At 39.6% G+C, this 15,329-nt stretch overlaps 1 long non-coding RNA gene across 1 annotated transcript; it reads right to left on the bottom strand.

The window, feature by feature from the left end:
- Window positions 1-1,663: 1,663 nt before the first annotated feature.
- LOC141828519 (uncharacterized) lies at window positions 1,664-3,130 on the bottom strand. The gene is made up of 3 exons (XR_012601771.1): window positions 2,337-3,130; window positions 2,186-2,259; window positions 1,664-1,741 (listed from the first exon to the last, which is right to left on the bottom strand). It is a non-coding gene; the product is annotated as an uncharacterized LOC141828519 (long non-coding RNA).
- Between the last annotated feature and the right edge of the window lie 12,199 nt (window positions 3,131-15,329).

Here is a 15,329-nt window from a genome sequence, read left to right as displayed (position 1 = left end):
CTTCAAGAGCATTTAACCCATTAAATGCCATAAAAATGCCATGAGTTACAAACCTCATTTGTAACCCCCATGAGGTGGCAACCCTTTGTCACGACCCGGGAGATAGCCGTCCGAAAAATTTCGACAGCACCTCCCCAGTATCACTGACAATTTCCTGTATACACACATATATAAAGGCCCACACGGCCTATCCATACTACAAAATATGGATTTAAACAAGTAATGAAAATAAAAGTGACCCACACGGCCACATACACATCCTACACAATGCATAAGAATGGAATTCTAATTCTACACAACAAATAAGAAATAAACTCGTAAAGTAACGACAAATCCAAAGTTTCGTAAGCAGAAACGTAACAAGAACAAGTATGTAATCAAAATAGGAAATATGCTATAGTTTTGAAAACACCGAAACGAAATCAGAAAGTCCGATACGGTAGAAAGTAAACCAACGATACAAGTATACCACACATGCTACAAACACATCCCACACAAACACATAAAGTCCTCGTCGTGAGATGGCATCACTGGCAGATCTCTGGCATCCTCTGTAAGCTCCTACCTGATATCTGGGAAGACAGAAAAATCCCAGGGTCCAAAAGATGTGAGTATAAATACTCAGTGGATAATACAGGAAAGACAGTGCATGTAAGAAAAAGATAGATACATACCAAAGAGTAAGAGTAATACTACATACCAGAGGTCAACAAGGTATCAGTAATATCTCTGCAGATAAATAGCAACTAACATGGATCTCATGTAATGCACCATATGAATGACATGTCAAACATAGTGCAACAGTCAAGAGTCAAACAAGTAGACCATCAAAATGCAGTATCAGTGCGGTCCAATACATATATATATATCAAACACATGATGTGCATATGCATGATGCAACTGCCCCACTCACTACAGCACTCGTGCAAGCATCTGAGGCTAGGATGGCCGGCATCTGGGGATCAGTACTCCGCGCCCTACAACAAAGTAGTCCGGTGATCCAAATCGAGGATCAGTGCTCCGCGTCCGGTGATCCCGTAGCTATGATAAGCTACATATCCTATGGCCGATATCTGTCCTCTAATACTCATCACCGACGTACCAACCATGTACTCTCCGAGTACCACCCCTACCGGTGTCGAGGTAGATCATCGACTCGGCTGCGTACACTGCCATACAACCATCGACTGCGTACACTGCCATACAGTCGTCGACTGCGTACACTGCCATACAGTCGCCATCACCAAGATGGAAATAGGGTATAATAACCACCTATATAATAATGCCACTAAAGGCCAACTAACATCACGATAAACCCACAAGGGATTTACAATCGTTCATCATGCATCATGATGAGATGCTCAAATCATAATAATCAGCATCCATACTGATCAATGAACATAAGTAATAAGCCCTAACGATCATGGATATATAAACCAATAATGATCACAGATGTCATACTCAAAGATAGAAACAATAATCAGGAATGATAAACTAAGATCAATAGGCATAAGGACAAGCATGGTATAAACATGAGTAATGTAAAAGGTATAAGAATAACAGGAAAGAATAACATCAAGGTATCAAACTACAATGACTGTAAAAGAATCATGCACTGTAAATGGAATAGAACTGTATTGACCAAATACAGTAAATTACCCACCTGATAAATCGCAATTTAAATCCTAGAACTCCCAGAAATATCCTCGTAAGTATCAAACTCCTATAATCACTCAGGGTCCTGCAAGAAAAGTAATAAACAACATTCATTAATAACATATAGATCTTAACCAATTTAAGATCTACATATAACTCATATCCAATTAGCTCCATAATTCAATCAACTCATGTTAATTAAATATGAATTAATTTCATTAAGTCTAATCAGATTTAAACCAACCTAACTTAATTAACCTAACTAACCTAATTACATAACTCTAAGAAATAAATCCTAATCTAAGCAAGTCAAACCTATCTCTAATTATATCTAAAACCAAATCTCCATTCTAATAACAAATAACATAAACTGATCCCTATACTAACCATAGATCAAATCTAAACATAATCCTCAACAGCTAGTAATCTCCATCTCACTAAAATTCCTAAAGGAATCTCAACATCTAAACAATACACCAAAACAACATAGTAGAGTAAGAATCCTACAAGTCTTGGTTTCAAGGCTTACCTTAGATCAATTTGGATGCCTTAAATCTCCTTGCCCTAACATATCCAACCCAACTCGATCAAATCGCCACCAATCTGATCAAACAGAAATCCAATCAATAGACTGAGATTATCAACACAAAGCCTATGAAACCAGAGATTCAAAGCCTTACCGCAAATCTGGATCAGCCCCTTTTTCTCAGATCTCTTTGCCCTAGTTTTCTTGCTCAATTCTTGATAGATGTTAGCTGCCAAGACCTAATCGAACAGATCCAAGCAATCCAAGAATCCCTTGGCAAAATCCATCAGTAGCATCCGTGACACGAGAATACGAAGGCAAGAACAAATAGGGAAGCATAAAAAGGGTTGTGTACCGGTTTGTTGCAGGCCACCGAAAACTAACCAACAGATCCCATCGAAGTTGGAAGGAGCATCCCTACCCTACCGCCGGTCGAAGCATTCTCGGAGGCAGAGGTGGTTCGATACTCAGAGGCATCCCTGCGCACCAGATCAGAGAGGGAAAGAAAGCCGGAGAGACGAGAAAGAAAGGCGCTCTGCATCACCAGATATGGTGGCCAGATAACCACAGAAGTACGTCGGTGGCGGCAGGGAACGGCGATGGCTCGCGACGCGGATAGGAAGATGGCCGATTTGCGATAGGGAAAGAAGAGAAGAGGCGGCGTCTGGCGTGGATGAAGGAGATCGCTGATCTGCTGAGGAAGTCGGGCTTCGTCGGTGACTCAGCTCCGGAGAACGGCGACGGCGGAATCAAGGCGACGACGGAGAGTGCTCGGGGAAGAAGAAGGTCGGTCGTGAGTTCACACAAGGAACACACAGATCGGGGAGGAAGGAATGTGTTCGGGAGAGGAGAAGAAGAAGGCTTCGGCATGTCCGGCGTGGAAGAAGTAGATCGCGCGATCGCGATGGGGAAGAAGAGGCGAACTCGAGATTGCGGCGAGAAAGGAAGCTTCGGGTGAAGAGAGAAGAGGGTTTGGCTTCGGGCGCGTTTGGGGAAAAAACGTTACGGGTGAAATGGTTAACGGGTTTTAGAACCGGATCCTTTAACCCTTAACCTATTAACCCATTAAATGGATTTATTTAGTCAATTAAATGATTCCAATAGCTCTAATAACCCATAAATTCCTAATCTCCTTAAACCCAACAATTAGGATAAGTTTGTTTACAAATTACCCCCTAAATTTTGGTATTTTACATCTAATCTCCAAGGTTGATCAAATCAATTCCACTAGTCTAGTTTGGATTACACTTAACCCAATTTGATTCATCACATGAATATAATCCTCTTGGTTCATCATATGAACCTAATCTCCACCTAATTGCCCTTTGTGTGTGACCCTATAGGTTCTTGTAACGTTGGCAATGCTTCTAAACCAATTTAGAAACATAAGTAGTGAGCGGTGTCTAGCAACACATCACTACTACCCAAGTTACAAGAATGTTGAGATCCAACATCACCATTGTGACTACTAATTGTGACTCTTCACAATATGTGACAATGTCCTTCTGATGTGCGTAAGGTTTATATATGTATTTATGCTTTATTCGCACATCTCTCTGAGTTTATTGCTTAAATCTTGTATGCATTGCATCCCTTATTCATGCATTTAGGCACATATCTTGCATTTCCTAGTTCGGAGATCTGCACGGCCGTATCTCCTCCTGTTTCAGGGTGGAAAATGGAGCAAAAATGGGCAAAAACGGAGTACAATTGAAGACAAGGCAAGACAGGGCCGTGCCTCATAGGCACGGCCGTGTCTACTCAGCTTGTGGCCGTGTTTCAAAGGGCACGGGCGTGTGCCCAAACAGAAAACCAACAAGCCTGGGTCGTGCCTCACTGGCACGGCCGTGCCAACAACAGGAGTCCGAAGTCCTAGGATCGCTTCACAAACCAGTGTCACAGTCGATTCCTTTCTCTGAATTCTAGGATAAAGTACTTTAGAACACTCCCATCTCCCCTGTTGGGTTGCAAAGGTGCAAACATAGTCCCACATCTAAAACACATGGAAAAGATCATGGGTTTAAAAGGATGGAAGATATCTCCATTGGTATGAGGCCTTTTGGGGAGAGCCCAAGAACAAAGCCATGAGGGCTTAGGCCCAAAGTGGACAATATCATGCCATTGTGGAGATACGAACATCCTTTTGGACCCAACAATTGGTATCAGAGCGAGGCCGCTCTTCACCGGACTAACCGCCGGATGAGCCATGATCTGGATCTAACCATGTGGGTTGAACCTTAAAACAAAGGAAGTGGGTGATCCTGTGTTTGAATCAAGAGGACCAGACACCGGGCAGGAAGTCCTAGTAGGTCGGGTAGACCGAGGGGCAGGAAGTCCTGGTTGCGGCTGGGCAGGAAGTCCTAGTAGGTCGAGTGGACCGAGGGGCAGGAAGTCCTGGTTGCGGCTGGGCAGGAAGTCCTAGTAGGTCAGGATGGACCGAGGGGCAGGAAGTCCTGGTTGCGACTGGGCAGGAAGTCCTGGTGGGTCGAGGATTCAGACATCAAATGGAGGCTTTCTGTTTGAGGGAGGCCTGTGGTCCTTTGTTTGAGGGGGGGATTGTTGGGTTGCAAAGGTGCAAACATAGTCCCACATCTAAAACACATGGAAAAGATCATGGGTTTAAAAGGATGGAAGATATCTCCATTGGTATGAGGCCTTTTGGGGAGAGCCCAAGAACAAAGCCATGAGGGCTTAGGCCCAAAGTGGACAATATCATGCCATTGTGGAGATACGAACATCCTTTTGGACCCAACATCCCCCACACAACTCATGCTCAATATTCTCTCAACCTTTTTGTGCTAGATTTAGTAAGTAATTCCACGGTCCCTGTGGATTCGATCTTTTTATTACTTGACGACATTCCGTATACTTGCGGAACGCTATCACCTTCTATCCTTGATATCATGATTGATCAAATCGAGGCATAGACCGTGTCATCCTCTAATCAATCTATGTCTTGAACTCCAAGTAGACTTACTCCAATCAAACGAGCTTAACATCACATGTTGACTCATTTGGGCATAACCATGCACTTTAGTGGTCTTACTCTATCAAGAACTATGATATCACTCCCGTCATATAGGAGGGATAGATCTCATCTACATCACTCACATCCCTCCGCATAATTTGTTACATACCCAGTAATCGCCTTTATAGTCCACCCAGTTACGGGTGACGTTTGACGAAGCCAAAGTAAGTAGCTCCATATGTAGGGAACCATCGTGACTTCAGGTCTAAGGACTAATAGTCATACTAATAGCCACATGAGAAAGTATATGACACTCATATAACGATCCATGATACTTTCTTATGGCGGATCATTCAGTATACATTCTTCAATGCATACCTATGTGTCAACTTGATATCTCATATCCATGACTTGTGAGATCAAGTCGTCGTGTTGACCTATATGCTAGTCTCGTCGCATTAACATTGTCCCTGAATGTTAATACTTGACTAGGAATCATTTAGAGTAGTGTTCTCTATATCATCTCACTATCGATTCAACCAATCGATTGATATAGATACGAACCATCTACTCAAGGACGTTACTATACTTAATTATTTGGCACCAATACAAGTAAGTATAATAACCATAATGAAATGCCTTTATAAATAGAAATATGATATAATGAGTCCATACAACAATCATCATATGATTGGTTCTAGGGCTCTCACTAACAATTAGGACTTCCACTACTTTGCCTCATTATGACTTCCACTGCCTAATTCTTAACTAGGACTTTCACTGCTTAGCCTTACTAGGGCTTTCACTATCTGATTCTCGATCAGGACGTCTCATCCCCTAAGGTTTACTCTCTTAGGATTTCCCACCAACTATCAAGTATCTGGTCCTACTTGAACTTCTCATTCACTTCCAAGCTTTAAGTCAACCTTGACTTGCTTGAACTCTATAAATTCCTTTAAATATATTAGTCAAATCAAACCATCAAAACCCTAGAGGTTAATTATACCAACAATCACTTCATTTTTGATGTTTGATAATATGTTTAAGTTGTGTTAAATTACTTAGCCTAACATGATAATATGTTTAAGTTAGACTAAATTACTTAACCTAATATTCAAGTCTTATGTCCATTGATAGAACTTAACGACTACTTGAAATATTTCAAGCTAGCATTCCAGTTGCTTACACCCATTGACTAACATTGAGCTCTGATAATTCCTTGTTGGCAGGGTTAATTAGGGCTTATTTTGGACTTTCTTGATCACATTTCATGTCATATTTGGGTTTGTTGAGCTTAATTCTTATCTTGGATGAAATTTTATCTTCATTCTAATTTTTTATGATTTTTGGGTGATTTTTTGGATATTAATTTTGTAGTCTTTAATTTTTTCACATTCAAAGCAATTCCGCCAGTCCAATTAGCTGGTTCAATCCAAACAGCCGGTTCATTGGCTCTGCATTAAAAGAAGCACCGGTTCACGGGTAAACGGGAGCTCGCGTAACTTAGGTTTTCTCCTTCTTCTCCTTTTCTCGTCGCGACGCCGCCACCGAGCTCCGCCGTCGCGACGCCACCATCCTTTCTTCTCCGATCAGCAAAGTGCAAAGGCGGCAGCGGCTTCCATCGACGAGCGCCGAAGATTCCAAGGAGCGCCGCCGACGTGGTTCGAAGGTGGCAGCTCCACTATTCCCCGTCGTCGCGGAACGGTGGCCGTGGGTGGTTCTCCGGTCATCGGTGCTCGACGGTCGTTAGCACAGAGAAGAGGGTGTGGGTGGTTCTCCATCTTCAAGCTCTCTGGCGCTCCCGTATTCCCCGGATTCTGAGCATGAGTAACCCTTCGCTGACGTGGTTCGGACGCGTGGGAACGAGCTCTGCTTGACATCAACCATCATCCTCCATCGAAGAATGCAAGGTAAGGGGTTTCTTTTCCTATTTCTCTGATGTTTGGTTGTGGATTGCAGCTGAACAGAGGGCAGTGGAAGATCCCGAGCCTATGTTCTCCTCTTCCTTCTCCACCGTGGTGTTCTGCCATGGTGAACCGCTTCCCCTTTGGTGACATCGATCAAGTGTTGTTAGCCATCCTCTGTTCGGTGCTGATTGGAACCACCAAATCCATTGCCATCCACCTTCGCCATTCTTCCCTGTTTTCCTCTCTTCAGTTGATGCCGGCTCAGTTGAGGGAAGGAAAACACTAAACCCTAACCTTAGTTAACTTAGTTTCGTTGTTTGTTTAGCTTTGTTAGATGCTAACTTTAAACATTAAAAACCCCCCTTGTTCGGTTCTGTGGTTACACTCCACATGCTAATTTGGATCTCATTCAAAAATCCCCCTATGTGTTGTTAATATTGATCCAATATGCTATGGGCTTTGTTGGTTGCCTGTGATTTGCTGTTCAGTGTTTACGTTTAGTTAGCAAGATGGTTAGATGTGAGCATGTTGAAATTTGTCTTTGTAAGGTGTTCTGTGTGCTAGCCATTTGGTTGATGAAAATTGTGTGTAATTCATGTGTTGTGAGTTTAACTTTGTGAGTTTGTATTGCTGTGGTATGTTGAACCTAGGTGTTCATTTGAGATAACGATGTGGTGATTTCTGTAAATAACTAATAACATTGTATTTTAATTTTTAATTCAATAAAGGTTTTGTTGTATTGTAATGTATGTTGTTCTATTAGGTGTGTTGTAAATTATGTTGTTGTTGTTTTGGAACATGTGAATTGTAATTGTATGATGTTGTGAACAATTTAGTAGTTGTAGCATCAATTGTGAATTAATTGTATATGTTGTATAACATTTAGTGTCATATTTGTGGATAACATGTGTATATGGTTGTATGATATTAGTATGTTGTATGTTAGTTTAGTATGTTGTATAATACATGTTGTATAGAGTTAGGTTGTATGTTGTTGTACATTATGGATGAATGGGTAATAGGTTGTATTTTAAGGTCGTGTTGTATGTTGTATGTATTGATTTATGTTTGTTTGTTTGTCATGTAATTGATGTTGTATAATTGATGTAGGCTGAGGAATGTATGTTGTTGTATGTTATATGATTTGAATTTAGGGTTAAATTATGTAGGATGTATGATGTGTAGATTGTATGTATGATTTGATGTAAATTGTAAATAATGTATATTTAGGATTCTTTATTAATTGTAGATTAAATTGTAAATAAATAAAGCGTAGATATTTAGGATGAATAAAATACAATAAAATCCCGCAATAAGTCTAGAATAACATCCTGTCATTGAGTCCGAGAGAGAGACGACCCGGACCTCTCTATACTACTTAAGACGATAATAAAGAGGTTTGGTAATAAATAAATAATTAATTTTGATGGGTGTAAGTGACATAATAAATAATAAAGGGAAAATGTAAATAATAATAATAATAATTCCCATACAAAACACACCGCATCAAAATTTTGGCGCCGTTGCCGGGGACTCAAATGATGTTTGTTTATTTTAGACTGTAAATAGGTGTTCTTGTTTGTTTATTCATTTCATTCATTTGTTTGTTTATTCATTGATCCATTTATTCATTTGTCATTTGTTTATTCTTAATTGTTTAATTCTTTTATTCTAATGATCTTGAGGGTGTTGTTTTAAGGTGCACTAATGCTTGGTCGTGACTTGTCTATATTGGAGAGGTGCACGAAAGTGTAGGGAATTGCACTGAGTCCCTAGGATCACTTTCTTTTATTTTGTCTGGATCCGTCTGCAGAGTTGAGAACCCAGGGCGATCAGGAATCAAGGGACTCCTCTAGCGACGATCCATCTTCCCAGGGAAAGGGGAGTAAACTATCTCTTCTTGTTTTTCTTTCTTTTGTGTATATATTTATTTATTTTCTTTTGATTCTTTTCTGTAAATAGGATGTGTATAAGTAGGATGTGTATTTTATTTTTTTCTGTAATTAGGATGTGTATAGTATTCTTTATTGTTTGTTTCCTTTCTTTGTACATATCACATGCCTTAGTTAGTTTAGGATGTATATAACGATTTATTATTCTTGCTTAGCCTAGGTTGTATATAAATAACTTAGCTTAGGGTGTGTAAATAAATAACTTAGTTTAGGATTTGTTTATTCATCTATTCATGATTCTTTCACAATAAATTTTCCTCCCCTGCATGACTTGATCATCTTAGGAATTGCGATAACTTAGTTATCTAAGTTTGTCGAATTCTAGAGGTTTATAGACATGAAGGAGTTCTTGGATTATGTGAGGATACAACTTAGTGATGGATTTTACCTTAAATAGTTGAGATGATGACTATTTCTTTTACCTAGTGAGGATTGAGCCTGATTTCCTTGTTGTGGGGCACTTATGGTAAATGTAACTCTAGAACTTGCTCTGATTCTGTCGAGATCACATTACCATAGGGTTGCATAATTCCATGAAGATCATTTCATTCCTTTATTCTTTTATTTATTCATTCTTTTCTATTAGTTTAGGGTATCGAATAATCCATCTCTTGTGTGTCATCATATTTTTCCTTATCACCTCTTTCATTTCTTTCCCTTGGATGTGGGAACCTTGTTTGCCGAGATGAGATTTTGCCCGGGACGGACAAAAATTTAAGTGTGGGGGTATGTGTGTGTAGAGAGTTCACCATTGACAGACCATTTGTTTGCTTGTAGATAGTTTTTCATTTTTTTTTTTTTATTTTTTTTTTTTTTTTCATTTTATTCATTTGTAGATAGGTTGTTGAAAAAAAAAAAAAAAAAAAATCTGTTGTGAAAAAAAAAAAAAGAAAAAAAGAAAAAATAAAAAAAAAAAAAAAAAAAAAAAAAAAAAAAAAAAAAAAAAAAAAAAATAAAAAAAGTTATTTTTTTTGGTTGAAATAAAATAAATAAAGTAAAGGTTTGAGTTGGTGGTATCATTTGAGATAGTTGGTAGGAAGTTTTTGCGATTCTTGTTTCCCTACTAGGAGTTTTATTGGAGATATATTTGAGTCTAGAGGAGAGATAGGAGTTGTTTTCTTACTACTAACTTACCCCATACTAGCTTGGTTTGAGTTTTACTGGGCGATGTCCATTGACTCATCTATGACGTAGATCATTTTCCCATGTCTTCCACCTACATTCTTTATGTTTTCTCTTTACATATTGTTTTCTTTCCCTTATTCCTATTTCTTTTGTTTATTCATTATTCTTTATTTCTTATTCTTTATTCCTTATTCTTTTGCAATAAATCTTCATGGATTATGTAACTTTATGCATATGATAGTGGTGGAGATTAGAAGAAGAGCAAGCATATGGTAGTGCATGATCCATAGGTAGCTTGAGAGAGATCCACTTTTTACATGATTATGAGGATGAGCGCCACATTATTTATCCTGTGAGGTTTTTTGTAGTCATCATTCTCAATTTATTTAGGGTGAATTGAATTTGCTATTTTGTTGATCCATGTATGAATTGAATTCTGGATTGCTTGGATTTCTAGGATTTGACACTCTTATTTAACTTGTTGTTGTAATTTTCTGATTTGATTGATATTGTAGGGTGGAAAATAAATGTATATTAGTTACTTTCACGGGACGTGAAAGAATAAGTGTGGGGGATTTGATAACTGGCTATTTGATCGGGTAAATTAGGGTTATATTTGGACCGGTTTGATTATATTTCATATCATAAATTGGGCTTTTGGCTTGTTCTTTATCTTGGATTAATTTTAGTCTTCATTCTATTTTCTTATTATTTTGAGGTATTTATGGATATTAATTTGTGGTAATTGATTTGGCAGGAAATTAGGATGAAGATAATCATATTTGGAGGTTCAAATTGGGAGAAAAATCAATTTTGGTTCGAGTCCGAAATTAAATTGGTTCAATCAGATTCAACTTGGTCCAAGCTGGTTCGAATGCAGAAATTTAAATTGAACAAACTCGGCTCAAAAATCAAAGTTCAAGTCAATTGTCTCAACTTAACTCAGATCCAAAGCTTAAATCAGCTAAACCCAAGCTCAGCTCAAATCTAAACTCATCCAGCCCAAACTCAATCAAATCAAGCCCACTTCAATTGATTTCAGTCCAAATCACCGCTCAAAACCCGGTCCAATTGATCCCGGTTCAGCCGGTTCAGCAATTCCGATGGCCAATTAGCGGTTCAATCCAAACGCCGGTTCAGTGGCTCTGCATTAAAAGCACGAATCGGTTCACGGGTAAACGGGAGCTCGCGTAATTAGGTTTTCTCCTTCTTCTCCTCACGCGGCGCCGTTCCGAGCTCCGCCGTCGCGACGCCACCATCCCCTTCCCCCGATCAGCACAGTTCAACGGCGGCGACGGCTCCATCGACGAGCACCGAAGATCCGAAGGAGACCTCGCCGACGTGGTTGCGAAGGCGAGTCTCCTTGTCCCCGTCGGCGCGGGAAGTTGCTGGGAGTGGTTCTCCGGTGACTGGCGGCCGACGTCCCTTCCGCACAGTAGAAAGCCGTGGGTGGTTGCTCCGGCCAGCTCTCTGTCCCTTCCGCATTCCCCGGTTCTGAGCATGAGTTGCCCTCCGCCGACGTGGTTGCGAACGCGTGGGAACGACTCTCCTCTGTTCCGACCATCATCCTTCCCCGGAGAGTGCAAGGTAAGGGTTTCTTGTTCTATTTCTCTAATGTTTGGTTGTGGTTGCAGCTGGACAGAGGGCAGTGGAAGATCCCGAGCTATTCATCCTCTGTTCGTTCTCCACCGTGGTGTTCTGCCATGGTGAACCGCTTCCCCTTTGGTGACATCGATCAAGTGTTGTTAGCCATCCTCTGTTCGGTGCTGATTGGAACCACCAAATCCATTGCCATCCACCTTCGCCATTCTTCCCTGTTTTCCTCTCTTCAGTTGATGCCGGCTCAGTTGAGGGAAGGAAAACACTAAACCCTAACCTTAGTTAACTTAGTTTTGCTTGTTTGTTTCTTTAGCTTTGTTAGATGCTAACTTTAAACATTCAAAACCCCCCTTGTTCGGTTGTTGGATTTGTTGTCTTTGTAAGGTGTTGGAATAAGATGTTGGCTAGCCATTTGTATTGTGTGAATCAGTTGAACAGATTGTATGAATTCATGTGTTGTGAGTTTAATTCAGGCTTGTGAATAAAATAGTTTGTATTGGATGTGGTATGAAGTGGAACCTAGGTTGTGTGTTCATTTGAGATAACGATGTGGTGATTTCTGTAAATAACTAATAACATTGTATTTAAATTTTAATTGAATAAAGGTTTGTTTATTGTTAATGTATGTTGTTCTATTCTAACATGTTGTAAATTAGTTGTTGTTGTTTCGGAACATGTTAATTGTACATTATGATGATTGTGAACCTGTTTAGTAGTTGTAGCATCAATTGTGAAATAATTGTATATGTTGTATAACATTTAGTGTCATATTTGTGGATAACATGATGTATATGGTTGTATGATAAAGTATGTTGTATGTTAGTTTAGTATGTTGTATAATACATGTTGTATAGAGTTAGGTTATATGCTTGTTGTACATGATGGATGAATGGGCAATAGGTTGTATTTTAAGGCCGTGTTGTATGTTGTATGTATGTTGTATGTTTGATTTTTGTTTGTTTGTTTGTCATGTAATTGATGTTGTATAATTGATGTAGGCTGAGGAATGTATGTTGTTGTATGTTATATGATTTGAATTTAGGGTTAAATTATGTAGGATGTATGATGTGTAGATTGTATGTATGATTTGAATTAAATTGTAAATAATGTATATTTAGGATTCTGTTATTGATTGTAGATTAAATTGTAAATAAATAAAGCGTAGATATTTAGGATGAATAAAACACAATAAAGCCCCATAACAGTTCTAAAATAACATCCTGTCATTGAGTCCGAGAGAGAGACGACCCGGACCTCTCTATACTACTTAAGACGATAGTAAGAGGTTTGGTAATAAATAAATTAATTAATTTTGATGGGTGTAAGTGATACAATAAATAAATCAAGGAATAATGTAAATAATAATAATAATAATTCTCATACAAACACCCCGCATCAAGGACATGACCTAGCTCAAGCCTGATCGAGATCCCTGAATTTTTCACAAACCCTAGGCTGCCCTAAACCCCAGATTAGAGCTACACCGCTTGATCAGAAACGGACGACCCAGATTCAAAGATTAATCAGCCGTATTTAAACGCTCAACTTAGGAAGTGAACAGTGGCTGCGCCACTGTTCATCTTCTCGCCCGCGACTCCCCTGCCAAGCGACGTACCTCCACGGTCAGTCCCATCCCGAAATTCTGACTCCATTGCATTCCTTGATCCCTGAAGAAGTTGAAGCTGGCTGATTGGGTATATTCAGGCAGTTGGATTTGGCGCGACGACGAGGGTTTCACCGGCAGCCAAATCCCTATTTTCACGTGTTCCGTCCATCCGCAACACCATCCGACGCCGCGATTCCTTTGAGGGGTTCTGCTAGGGTCGTGGAGCCTCCCTATATCATCATCAATCCGATCGGAGCACGTGGAAGACAGGAAATCCGATTTTGCCAGCTGAAAAGGAGTCTGAATGAGCTCTGTTTTTGTTCCAGAGAGGGTTTCTTCGGCTGTTCATAGTTCAGGCAGTGAGTAAACAGATCCAGCGACCAAATTGAAGTCTCCAAAGGGATTGTCGAAGCTACATTACTGGATTCGACAAGTTGTTGACACCAAATTGAGGAAACGAGGAAGAAGAAGGGTGGGATGTTTTCTGTTCTTTTTATTTCTGCACATTTCTATTTTCTGCTATAGTTTGATTCTGAAATTTTTATTCTGTTCTAATCAGATTGTTTAAGGATCTTGAATGCTGGTTATTTTGGCTATTGCTTAAATTTCAATGAATGTCTTGATTGGTTTAGAGTTTAATTAGCTTGAATTTTCAAATGAACTAGGCTAGCATTGTTACTGAAACTCTGATTTCCATTGTTACTGTTCCGTATCAGCAGGTTTCGATCACAACCTTGTTAAAAACCTTTGAATGCCATTTGTTTGGTTAATGCATGATGTTAGTATAGTTAGTTTAGTTTTGTGCCAAATTTAGTTCTTTACCAAGTCACTGTACCGTGCCAATCTTGGAGGTTTATCAGTGTTGGTAAATTAGCTGTAGGATTTAGGGTTTGATGTTCTAGGGTTTTTGTTTAATAGCATAAGTTTTAAGAATAGGTTTCTTTCCATTTCATCGTTTCAATTGAAATCATCAAAAGATCATACCATACCCAACTTCGTTTATAAGAAAAACTCAAAAAGAACAAAAACACTTGGTTAGTTGCAAATGGTAGTTGAATTCCTTTCTTTAGCATTTCTTTAATTCTCAGATTTGCCTCAAAACCCAAAACCCCATTTATATTGAAAACCCCAAAAAGAACGACTCGTAAGCTCGAATTAAACGATTTTCTACTAGCCCTTGGAAAAATATGACTCGAGACCCCTATACTTCATTTGTTTGCATTCATTGTGGGTTTTTGAAAATTTAAAAATCAATTTGCAACCCTACTCGTAACACATAGCAAATCTAGGGTTGTCAATCATCACCATTGATCAAGATCTAGGCCATTAATTTAGATCTAGTGGATTGATCTCTACCCTACATCTAGATTTGAAGCATTATAGATCGTGGATGGAGATTTGATCTGATTCAAATGCGAAGCTGCAATATTGCAATGGGAGATAGGCAAAACAAAGAAGGAAGGGCACGAAGGAAACAAAGGATTTCATCTTCCACCACTGACCATTGGAGTTCCATCTTCCTTCATCTATCATGGTAAAGGGGATTTCCCTTCCTCATCTATCCATCTTCATCCACCACCGAAGAAGCCAAAGGGATTCTTGACATCATCTGCATGCCATTGCTATAACTCCAACCATCTCCTTCATCTACATCCCGATGCCATCTTCCTCAGTCTGTCATCACAAGCTACCATCGAAGAGTAAAGGGGATTCCCTTCCTCTTTGGATCTCATCCTCAAGCTATCAACCGATGTTTGCTCGTATCCTTCTTCCCCGTCAATGCCTTGCCACCACCATCATCATTGAGCTGGATTTCATCACCAATGGATCCTATGAAGAAGAAAGGGGATTCCCAACTCCTTCAGAAGATCCAAATCCAGCCTCCTCTCAAGCAAATTCCCATCAATTTCACCTTAGCTGGAGGCACTGTTGATCATCCCTCTATCGAGCCTTCTTACTCTTTGAAGAAATTCCCACAAGTTTGGGGATA

This window comes from Curcuma longa, chromosome 4 (assembly GCF_044706935.1).
Source record: "Curcuma longa cultivar G26 ecotype Majalengka, Jawa Barat chromosome 4, ITB_CL_G26_1.1, whole genome shotgun sequence".
In the NCBI taxonomy this organism is placed as follows: Eukaryota; Viridiplantae; Streptophyta; class Magnoliopsida; order Zingiberales; family Zingiberaceae; genus Curcuma; species Curcuma longa.
Note: the sequence above shows the minus strand (reverse complement) of the source record. Positions and strands in the feature narration are given on the sequence as shown.